Source organism: Rhinoderma darwinii, chromosome 7 (genome assembly GCF_050947455.1).
Source record: "Rhinoderma darwinii isolate aRhiDar2 chromosome 7, aRhiDar2.hap1, whole genome shotgun sequence".
Lineage (NCBI taxonomy): Eukaryota > Metazoa > Chordata > Amphibia > Anura > Rhinodermatidae > Rhinoderma > Rhinoderma darwinii.
The window spans coordinates 11,444,968-11,457,923 of record NC_134693.1 but is presented as its reverse complement, the minus strand read 5'-3'; positions in this window follow the sequence as shown (position 1 = coordinate 11,457,923).

The following is a 12,956-nucleotide window of genomic DNA, read 5'->3' as shown; positions in this document are numbered from 1 at the left end:
AGTGCCCACATATAAAGTGCCAGTGTTCAAATATAAAGTGTCAGTGCCCACATAGTGCCACAGTGCCTATGTAGATAGTGCCACACCCACCTTGAAGATAGCGCCACCCTGCCTGTGCAGGGATTTCAAGGATTCGGCTCCAGGAGGAGCCCCTGACGTCACTATCCATATATGGATAGTGATGCCAGGAACCTCTTCAGGGGGGAAACCCCGTGCCAAAGCGTCGGCAACGCTCTGGCCTAGGATTCCGCTCCAGGAGGTGCCACTGACGTCATTGTCCATATATGGACAGTGACGTCAAGGGCTTTCCAAAGACAGGAGTCCTCGGCCAGGGAGTTTGCACTGCTCTGGCCCGGGACTCCATAGTTGAATGCTGGAGCAGAGAGCTGACTGTTCCCTGCTTCAGCATTGGATTCAATTGTATCTGCGTCCTGAGGATGCAACCATTTATATTATCCTTACAACTAACCACTATTTAATGTCCCCGAACCTATTTCTTGCCAAGTGCCATGGACACTAGTATGTAAATGAGAGGGTGGGTACAATTTAGGCAGCTTATAAATAACGTAAAACTGGGACCCTCTGAGGGTTAACAGTTAATCATGTCAATGCTGTCGGGTATGGCATTGGGTGAGGCTCCCCCAGCACTGAGTACAAATGCCAAGGAACGCACATAAGGGTCTCTACTGCACGTTCTAGGGTTTCTGGCCTCGTAAGCCGCATAGTGTTCTCCGGGAGGATGTAAAAAAAAAAGAAGAGTGTTCAATTTCAAAGAGCGCGATCCTGATCTGACATCAAAGGCCACTAGAGATGGCCCAAACATACATAGCTAACAACGCCAAACTCTGCCCACTGCTCCCTGTGAATGGGGCTCGCTCTGCCCTCTGGACTAGTGGGATCAGGGAGAGGAGATGATGGGCACCGACGTTGCTGTCCTGGCTTATTTCACAGTAAGATAATTGCACCTTAATTAACTGCATTAACAAACGACTGGACATTACAGACTAATGACCCATAACCCAGCGGGCGACCAATGCCACATAGGATTTAAAGGAATGTAGGGCAATTTTATGGGATTAGTCACATGGATGTATAGTAAATTCAACTATTGAAGCCCCCTAAACTGTATCTTTAGTGTCGCTGCAACCGGTACAACATTTTTGCAATTTTATATCTTATTTGCTAGTATGTGTTTTATTCATTTACTATGATAGTGATGCCGGGCTCATGATAATCCTATGTGCATGTAGGGAATATTAGTTTTTCCTAACAAAGGCGTCAGATTATGAGATTTGTATTGATCATCAGTAAACTTCCGCACTAAGCGCCACGTGTTTATGTTTCCGAGCAACATAGGAGCATGTTCACACGCAAAATCAAAAACGTCTGAAAATGATGGAGCTGTTTTCGAGGAATTTTTTGGAGCTGTTTTTCCATTGACAAAATAAAAAACAGCTCCACAGTGACCTGCTCCTTCTTTTTACAGGGCGTGTTTTATGCGCCGTTTTTTAAAACAGCGGCGTAAAAAATGCCCCGCCTGAACTAAACACAGTTTTCCCCATGAAATTCAATGGCCAGATGTTTGTAGGCGTTTAAGCCCCGAAATACTCCTGAAAACTCCACGTGTGAACATACCCTAAGAGTAAACCGTCACCTCTAAATCCTAAAATAATCTGACACAAGACTTTGGAGGGGGATTAGACTTAATTGTATATAGGAAAGTTTGACAACTTTCTAATTTACATTATATTTCAATTGCTCACCGGTTTTAATATCTCTGCTTGTTGTCAGTGAATGGGGACATTCGTTTTTTACATCCAGAGGTTTAAAACCATCCTGATCGTGTGTCGCTCATACAGATGCAGTGCTTGTTTTAGTGTATCAGAGCTCTCCAGTCCTGCACCTCTGTCAGTAGTCTATGATCAGGACAGGTCTTTAGCCTTTGAATATTAAAAATAATGTTCCCGTCAACTCCCAGCAAGCAGAGATTTCGAAAATGGTGATGATTGGAAACACAAAGTATATTAGAGCAATTTTAAATTTTTCATGATACAATGAATAAGCCTTATTTTGATAAGACAGGAAAACCGCTTTAAATTATGGTGTGGGGGTATTTAATGGCTGCAATTGCATTTATTAGGGTATGTTCGCACAGGGCGGATACGCTGCGTAAAAGTACACAGCGTATCTGCCCAGCACCCCGCCGAGAATTCCGGCCGAAAAAACTGCACCAAAAAAAAAAACCACACTAAAAAAAAGGGTCATACTCACCCAGGGGGACCGCGTCCCTTTGACGTGATTGGCTGAAGCAGTCATATGGGCTGAAACGTCATCCCTGGAGGCCGGGCTGGATGCAGAAGTAGAGAATTCTGGGTAAGTATAATAATTTTTTTTTTGGGGGGATTTGCGATTCTGCCACAAAAATTGCAACATGTGCTATTTGTTGCAGGTTTTATCTCGTTGTTGAATTCAATGGGGAAATCCTGCAACGGAAAAGCAGCGATTCCACAGCATAAATTTACATGCGGTGAATTAAAATATCGCTCCGCAGGTCAATTTGCGGTTGTTCGGCGTATTTTTTACGCAGCGTGTGGATGAGATTTGTTCATATCTCGTCCACTCTGCTGCTAATGTATTATTCTGCGGATTTTCCGCAATATTTACGCTACGTGTGAACCCGGCCTTAGACTGTTATTGAGGTATTTTATAGGAACCCTAAGGCCCTGTTCACACTGAGTTTTTTGCAGGAGGAAAATTCTGCCTCAAAATTCCGTTTGGGATTTTGAGGCAGATTTTGACCTGCCTGCACGCCATTTGCTGCGATTTGCTACGGGCAAAAAACACAGCGAAATACGCTTCTCTGCCTCCCATTGATGTCAATGGGAGGTCAGAGGCGTAAACGCCCAAAGATAGGGCATGACACTTCTTTTTACCGCGAGACGGTTTTTCTTCTCGCGGTAAAAAAACGCCTCCGCCTCCCATTGAAATCAATGGGAGACATTTTCGGCCGTTTCTTAGCGCGGTTTCCGACTCGGTTTCCGCGTCAAAAAACATGTAAAAAAACTCAGTGTGAACAGGCCCTAAAGAGAGCTGTCTGGGGGTTATGCTTTTTTTTTTTTTACAACACATAGATTTAATTAAATTTTTTTTTTATTATTTGTATTTTATTTATTTGCCATGAAGACCCTCCTATTTTTGCAGAGCTCCCACCGCTGGAGGACGGCAGTTTTGCTCATTGTGCGCAAAAGACAAAATGGGGCTTGCTCACATGTCCATACAGGGAGCTTCATAGATTGGATGGTTCGGTCCCTATCCGTACAGCGTGTATGGCTATGCGATCTGTAAACACTTGCTGCCCCTTCCCCTACAACCGCATTCCCAGAGATCAACACTTGGGGATCAATTGTATTAAAGCACTGAACACAAACTTATGACGATATTTCCTACATCGCACATAACCCATTTAATGTTCACCTGCCAGAATAAGGCCTCACCCAAATAACAAAGTCAAGTGCACAGATCCTCTATGGCAGCACCCGGAGTCCTTACGGGTCTGTATGGTGACTCCTCTTTTAGAAGAAACGCTTTTACGAAAGGATAGCTCCATAATACGGCATGCAATGGAATATACCACTTTTGTCCCATAGCAGTCTTAGGACACCATATTGCGGAGCCTCTAGGTGTAAACAACAATGTTTCCATTCATTGACAGTAAGCAGAGATCTAGAAAATAGGTAGGAATTGAAACACAAAATCTACTAAAAAGTTTCAGAACTTTGTATTATACAATATATTATTTACCCAAAATCCGGAAATCCAGTTAATGGCCAAGTGGGCTAAAACAGTGACAACCTCTCAGGGCGCCCTTCTGTCGTTCCCTGAAGTGTTGTCCGGTCCCTTTTCCATCACCAGAATGAGCGGGAATGAAGATCCGGCTCTGGAGGAAGACGCTTGCAGGCTAGATGCTTGAAACCAACTTTTGACCTTGAACAAAAATTTACAGAGGGTCCATTAAATCGGCCACTTGAAGTGGTACTCCAATGACTGACATTGATGGCTTATCAATCAGTTGGATCGGTGAAGGTCTGACCTCTGGGTCCCTCGTGATACCTGCAGCACTCAGTAAAAAACAGCAGCTCCTTCACTTCTTCTCTCCCAGAAGTTGGACCTCCATCTCAATGACCGTAGCGGAGGAGCAGTAGTGTTTGTTCACACTGCTACACTTGTGGACGCGGTTCTGAGGATGCACTACTCACAGTCACCCCTATGTATACAGCTATCAAAAAACACTGCCGCTCCTCAGCTTTTGGGGAGCAAAGTTTTAATATTAAAAACTCTTTAGGCAGCTATAGTTGTATATTATATGCAGTGCTGTGCAGCCAGAAATTGTGTCCAACCTGTGTTTTGGGGTCTTTTTCGATCCCTCTACCTTTTGAGAATGCAAATATTATCACTCCATCCCTACTGAGTGGGCGGGCTCTTCATGGTGTGACGCTAGTGCTCCGAGCCAATCAGATGTCTCCCTACTCCTGCTGCTCCTCCCCTCTCACAGCATGCAGTCTAATATACACAAAAACAGAGAAACTGCAGCTGCATCCCCCTCCTCCCTCTCTTCTCTGTATTCCATTTACTATATTACTCTAGATGGATTTTTGGGAAACTGTGGAGGTTTGTGGACAATTACTGAGATCCTGCAGACAGGGAAAGGAGAACTACAGGCGAGAAAATGAGGATCTAAGAAGATATATTAAATATTTTCATGTAGTCTATGAAAGAAAAAATATTGATTATCTCCCTTTAATTCTCAAATTTAATTGGTTACAATATATTATGTGGTATGTAAATTAGAATCTTGACAAAAAATCAAATAAATTTTGTACTTTTTTGACGCCACTTTCCTCGCCTCTTTTTGTAGTTACAGCTCTTGATCCGGCGCCTTTTATTAAGGAATTATTATATTCTCTTCCGGACCCTCGCGGTAGAATGTTTCTTGGCCTTGGTATTTATTGAGACTTAATGTCATCCTGAACTCCGTTTGACATTAAGATGTAATATTTGGCATGTGATACTTTATTCATGAGTGAATTCCGTTAAAATGTCATACCACTGTCTCAGAGATAAGTTGCACAGGCAATAGCTTACCGAATTACGCTGCTCCAGTAGAATCAGAACGACATATAGATGCCATAACAACTTGTGGAAATTATTACGCCATTTGTGGGCTAATATTACCTGATCAAGGACAGGCAATTTTTATTTATTTTTTATAAATATTCCAGATTTTTTGTCAAATTTAACTGCTGTTGTTATTGTTTTTCTTTTAATAATTTTACAAAAAAATATTCTTATCTTGTAAGGTTAAAAAAAGGCACTCGTCTATCAAGTTCAACCTCTAATCCTACAGTGTTGATCCAGAAGAAGGCGAAAAAACCTCTATGGTATAGTTACCAATTGCTTCATGTTATGGGGCAAAATTTACTTCCCGATGCCATCCTATGGCACTTATGGCATTCCGACTACATCCCAGAACCAACGCCCCAGGATCTCCATGCACTGCAGTTTCGGTTTCTCATACTCCGGGCAAGATCTATAGATCTGCTCAACCTTTATAAACAAAGTGCACGGTACACAGACACAGTTCTAGTACATTACACAGGCAGAGAAGCTATGCAAATAAATAGGAATTTATATACCATTCAGGGCCTGTCGAAAGCTGGGTGACAACCCATTTGCCGGGTTCAGACAGTGTTTTTTTTATTTTTATTTTTTATTTAAAAAAGCAGACTAAAACGGCTGCAGTGTAAAGCATTTTTTTTTTTTTATTGGCATTTTGGGTACAAGCATTTTTTTTGGGTGTTTTGGAATAATGAAAAGTCTATGGTGAAAAAAAAAACCAAAAAAGCCAATGCCCTAAAAAACATTATTAAGAAACCACAAACCCAAACTCTGTGTGTCTGTAGACGTCCTAATTTCTTATAGACCCGGGAAACATTTGACCTCAGCGTTTAACCCCTTCCCGCAATATTGCAACCAAGTACTTGTAGGAAAATGGTATATTCTGCTTCCCCGTGTATATGTATGTGATAGTGGGCTTGTGGATACAGGAGTTGTGCCCTCAAGCCCAGCCAGAGAGAGGCTATGATTGGCAGCCATTCTGCTTCTGTAAAGGCGACTGGCATCGGAGATGTCTGATCCCGGCCATTTAACTCTCACAGCACCACCATTGGTAGCGATCGTGATGCTGTCACAGGAAGGGGGCTCCTTTTGAACAACAACCCCCACCCTAAAGTTTCGTTTGCCAGGGCCGACCGTCGTACATTGACAGACCGGGTCTAACAAAGGCCCCTAGGTCTGTCCAGGGCTGATGCCAGCTCAGGGCCACACACAGAGCATATGTGCAAGAAAAAGTATATGGACCCCTTGTTTTCCATTTGCTAATTTGATGGCAGTGCCGTGCTACCCTTAAACATCCTCATTCATCCCTCACCGGCCAAATTCACCAATAATTGTGACATGGACTGAATGTAGTGCATAGGAAGCACTATTGGTTTTTTAAGGTAGCAGTGGTCCCCTTCACTGCAGGACCCCTTTGTAGCTGTGCAGGTTGAATATATGAATTGTCCGCCCCTGTGCGTGCTGGAGCATACATAGGTATGTATGTATTGTATTTGGACAGGCAATGTATTATTGTATGGAAGTATGAAATGACACTGTAAGTAAGAATAAAAGTATAGAATTTAAAGTCCCCCAATGGGACTTTAAAAAAAAAAAACATAATAATTAAAGTTTAAAAAAACTATATAAATATCACAAAAAGACAGTAACATTTTTATTTTAAATAAAATATTTTACTTAATAAAAGTCGACAAAAATAATTGTAATTGGAAAATAAATAGAAGCATCCCCCATACACAGAAAAACCTGCACAATAAAGAAAAAACTGTCTAAAAAATAAATTAAATACTATGTTTTTGTTATGCATTTTGCTATGTTAATAACAATTCATATATATTAAGTGCCAACTTATACATACCTCAAAATGATGACTAAACAAACCTCAACTCATCCCGTAAAAAAACTGAAATAGTCAAAATTATATATATATATAAAAAATTCTGGCTGACAAATATGGGCAAAAAACAGAAAAATCTTACGCAAAAATTGTCTTGGTCCTTAAGGGGTTGAGCCGACAAAAATAACACGCAAAATAATGTGAAAACGCAGCAAAACGCTGTGTGTGAAACCGGCCTTCTAAACATGTCTATCTATCTATCTATCTATCTATCTCATATCTATCTCATATCTATCTCATATCTATCTCATATCTATCTATCTATCTATCTATCTATCTATCTATCTATCTATCTATCTATCTATCTATCTATCTATCTATCTATCTCATATCTATCTATCTCATATCTATCTATCTATCTATCTATCTCATATCTATCTATCTATCTCATATCTATCTATCTATCTATCTATCTATCTATCTATCTATCTATCTATCTATCTATCTATCTATCTATCTATCTATCTATCTATCTATCTATCTATCTATCTATCTATCTATCTATCTACCTCATATCTACCTCATATCTACCTCATATCTATCTCATATCTATCTATCTATCTATCTATCTATCTATCTATCTATCTATCTATCTATCTATCTATCTATCTATCTATCTATCTATCTATCTATCTATCTCATATCTATCTATCTCATATCTATCTATCTATCTATCTATCTATCTATCTCATATCTATCTATCTATCTATCTATCTATCTATCTATCTATCTATCTATCTATCTATCTATCTATCTATCTATCTATCTATCTCATATCTATCTATCTATCTATCTATCTATCTATCTATCTATCTATCTATCTATCTATCTATCTATCTATCTATCTATCTATCTATCTATCTATCTATCTATCTATCTATCTCATATCTATCTATCTATCTATCTATCTATCTATCTATCTATCTATCTATCTATCTATCTATCTATCTATCTATCTATCTATCTATCTATCTATCTATCTATCTATCTATCTATCTATCTATCTATCTATCTATCTATCTATCTATCTATCTATCTATCCTGTCTGTCTATCTGTGTGTGTGTGTGTGTGTGTGTGTGTGTGTGTGTGTGTGTGTGTGTGAGTGTGTGTGTGTGTGTGTATGTTTTTATTTATTTGTATTGTTTTCTAGCTGCTTGAATAGAAGGTCGTTATTATTTCTGCTTAGAATTTTTTTTATAGTAAAATGTCGTAATTGTCAGTTTATCTAAATAGTAAAAATGGAATTAAAATAAAGAATATGTACATGTATTTTCTACTAATTTTATTTTTTCAAATTTCTTTTACTTATTTTGCCTTCATTTTTCTTCTTAAAGGAATCTTAATGTTAAACCTTTACCTTTTGTTTTCCTTTCACTGAATTTTCACATGACTTGTTTTTTGATTATTTGTCATTGGAACGGCCATTGGTTTTACGGTGTTCATTTCAGAGGTAATTTCCCATAATTAAATACAAGCATTTACTTCCAAGTGATTTTTCTGTAATTGTTAATCAATGCCAATTCATGTCATTTCAATAGCCTATGAAAATGTGTAACACTGACTTCATTATACCAGCTCTCCGATGTATAATTGTGGGTAACTTAAAAAAATTCTTAAATATTCCTTTTGTAAAAAAAACAAAAAACATTAAATTGACATACAGTATAGCTACAAATTACTTGAAACAATTTATTATTTGATTTTTATTTATTTTTTTCTACTTAATATATTTATAATTTTATACAGTAATAATATTAATGACAAAAAAATAGAGAATACATTTTTAATATTTATTTTTTTTTTTTTTTAAAAGTCGAAGACTAAAGTAGTCATTGCAAAGACAAGGTGGGGGACGTTGACTTTAGATAAGCAAAGTTGTAGAGGCTATAAATGACCACGTGAATGTCAATCATCTAAGAAAACGAGGACCCGTTGCTTTGAATGAATCGATCTGTGAATACGTAGGAAGTAAAAATAAATATTTCAAATACATTTCATAAAAGCAGCAAAATTACAAGTAAAACCACCCACCGCTTATGCTAATCGCTCTTAAAATATCTGGCCATTGGACGACAGCCTATAAAAAAATCTATAAAAAAAATTATAACATAAAAATAACACAAAATAAATAGAAATAAAAAAAATCTTTTTCTTTTTCTTTATTCTATTTATTTGAAAGTTTCTTGTAATTTTTGCGGCTGTCTCATCACATCTATGAACGCAGATTTATTATGTCACAAAAGTAAATCTGGAATTCTGAAAGTATTATTTCCTAATATGGTGACAGATCTGGTGGGCCAAGGTATAACGCTAAGTAACCACTTGCCAGGATACCAAATAAGGATGCCACCTGGTCGGTAATTTGTTGGACTTGACGTGAACCAGGGTATTAAGTGCCAGCACTATTAATAGGCCAGAAACCGATATATGAAGGACATTTTTATTTATTTTTGGAAAAGTTGCCAATTCGACCCTCCAAGATAAATACAAGACGAGATACTACAATTGTGGTATATACTTAGTTATACATAGCACCATGTCACTAAATCAGTCAGATGTTTGCATTCATTTTCTTCTAAACCGGGCTTGGTGAATTACATTTGGAAGTGGACGACTGGTTGGCATAACATACGTGTTGTTAAATTCGACCCTGCCATGCTTATAGAAATAGTATATAGCGTTCGATCAGGATCTATTTTCTTGCAGGATCTACAAAACACAGAATGATGTAATGCTTTCAATAATCCTTCTTTGCACAGGGGCGTACCTGGATTGCCCGGCTGGCCTCAGTCGGCACTCGGGACAAACAACAAATAAGTGTAGCTGAATAATAAATGTGGAAAACTTGCCAGGGCTAGAAAAGGGCTCAATTCCTAGAGACCATTATTGGGTTGGCACTGACTAGCCTCAGGTGCGGAGTCTAAGATATCCTCCCGTTCTTCACTCTTAACCCCTGCAAGGAGGCGTGGATTTTACCGGTCAGATGTCGGGTCTCAGTCATCAGGATAGACCACAATGGACGATCAGGCTGCAGGGTGCGGACAGAGTCGTGGTCAAAGGGATCCGGGTTGATAACAGGTGGTCAGATTAGAGCAAGGCCAAGCAAGCCGGATCAAAACACGGAATTGCAGGAACAAACCGGAAAAACGCAGGAAACTCACCCCCAGGGTTGATTACAAAGCAATGACAAGATGGAGCGGTTTACCTTTAAAGCTCTCTTTGATGATGGAGCGCTGCAGCGGCTCGTGACGGCCTGCGACTTCCGGCAAATAAGTTAATTTTTTTATTGCTTATATAGCGCCAACATATTCTCTAGCGCTGTACAGAGATCATCAACATTCACAAAACTTCCTGCCCCCAATGGGGCTCACAATCTAATTTCCCTATCTCAGACACACAGAGCAGTGTAAATTGAATAACAAACACATTTTTGTTTGTTTTTGGAGTGTTGGAGGAGACCCCAGAACCCGGAGGAAACGCACGAGAGAGCGGGGAGAGCATAAAAAACATCACGCCATTTTCCTTAGTGATATTTTGCATGGCCATTTATGTTTCCCAGATAAAGTCCTAAAGAAAGGAATGGGATCTTTTAATGAATCTTTGTTTTCACCTTTTTTTTATAATAAGAAACAAAAATTCCAGTGTAGTGTCCATTCTTTTGTGCCGGCCGTAGACTTAAAATTATCGTGGTTGGCCGACCAACTCCTCAATAAACTTGCAGTCGCACGGGACACTTCAGTCGACCCCTGCAGAAGGGAGTACCACAGGTGGCCTGGCGCTCGAGGCTAACAGCCGCCATTAATTGTGCGGCCGCGTTATTCAGACAATGTATAACACTTTGGTGACGGTATATTGGTATATTTGAGCACTGTATGGGGGAATTTATATTGGTGTTGTGTGGCACTGTTACTTAGGTACTTGGCAGTACATTAGTTATGCATTGTATGGTGGTGGCAGCACTGCATACCATTGTTATTTAGGCAACTGTATGAAACGGTTATTTGGAAATCAACACTATATGGCGCTTATAATTAGGCACTGTATGGGATAGTTTTTTGCATACTGTAAGACAGTAAACCATTGGGGTTGAGAGGCAACAGAAGATAATGCACTGGGCACCTTGCTGCCCAGCACCACCAGCACCGTACGTTTCTAGGGGTCGCAAAGGATCAGGCCGGTTAAAATCCAACTAATGTCTGATCCTTCTTTGCACTGATGGCTGACATACATTGACTTCATGCATGTGTATTTGGTCTTTATTAAAGGGGTTGTCCCCCAATCCCTACTTTTTAGAAGGGTCCCTTGACAATAAGCTGATCACAAAGTGACCTGCTGCTAGGACCCCCAGCGATCAGCATTAATATGTGGGGAAACCTGGCAGTAAGTATTCAATTTCCCTGCAGCACCACCACAGGGGAAATAAAGCATTACACAGTATCCATTCAAATTAATGGGTTGTCTGTGTAATACAGGACTGGACAGGTCCTCCAGAGAAAGAGACGCTCTATGTAACCGCTCTCCACTCTGACCAAAGAAGAGGAGTATACTGAACAGAGGACCCCCCCCCCCCCCCATCCGTTGACTGAAATTAGAGTTTCCATAACTGGAAAACCCCTTTAAAGTCAGTGACAACCTTACAGCATAGCTCGCATCAGCAAAAGTCATCGCAGTACCTTCATTCTAGCAATTGGTGGGGCTCCAAAACAATATTGTGTACCCAACCAAACTGTGTAAGCAGAGTTGAGTTTGTCATTGGCACAATTTATACCATGTAATATCTGTTGGTTTCCACACGACTGCAGGTAAATATAATTAGGTCTTATCACTGACTCTCTGGTGGATACGATTCTATAAGACTTCGCTTTTATTAAGTATACATTAAAAAGATAAATTAGATACGCTTGGCATAATTATCCTTTCTACCTAAAACAATTGGTTTGGAACTGGGACAGAGATTGCTGAACAAAACCAGACATTATAAGTGTACACTGGTACGAGACATGTGTATAACACTATGTCCTAGCAGCAGTGATCCTATCCCTCTACTCACTACCAGAGGCGTAGCTAGCAGGGGGCAGGGGGGGCAGTAGCCCCTGGCCCACTGAGATGATGGGGCCCAGGGGTGGGCTAGGCCACGGGGTCATGTCCCGGTTTCAACTGTATCTACGTCCTCAGGATGTAGATGCAGTTGAATCCAATGCTGGAGCAAGGAGCCGTCACCTCCCTGCTCCAGCATTCACCGTGTAAGAATGGCCGTGAGCGGCTCAGCGCAGACAAGAGTGATGCAGTGATGTCATCGCACTTGTCTGCGCCGAGCCACACATAACACAGACCGGAGGAGCAGAGGAATTATACTGTATGAGAGCAGTTATTGGGGAATTATACTGTGTGGAGGCAGCTATGGGGGCGTAATTCTATATGGGGGCACTATGGGCATTATGCTGTGTGGGGCAGCTATTGGGCATTATCCTGTATGGGGGCATTATCTTGTGTGGGGGACACTATTGGGCATTATACTATGTGTGGGGTGGCTATAGGGGCATTATACTGTGTGGGTGTAATGGTGGGGGGGGTAGGGAAACGGACAAGTGAGCCCTAATCTACCCGCCACTCTGTCCCTGCCTACTTGCAACGACCCGCCCTAGGCGACGGGGTACAACTGGGCGGCGGTCCCTGCGCTCAGTAAGTGCATGACAAACACGACAAACAAACAAGGGAATACAAGCAAGGGGAATGGGGAGTTGCTCGCGGAAACACCGTGAGCAACAGAGTAGTGAACGAGCCGAGTCAAGCCAGGAGAGTGCGAGGTACAAAGCGAAAAGCAGAAGAGTAGTCGGTAAGCCGGGGTCTGTATGGAGCAGGATCAGAAAGTAGCAGGAGCTG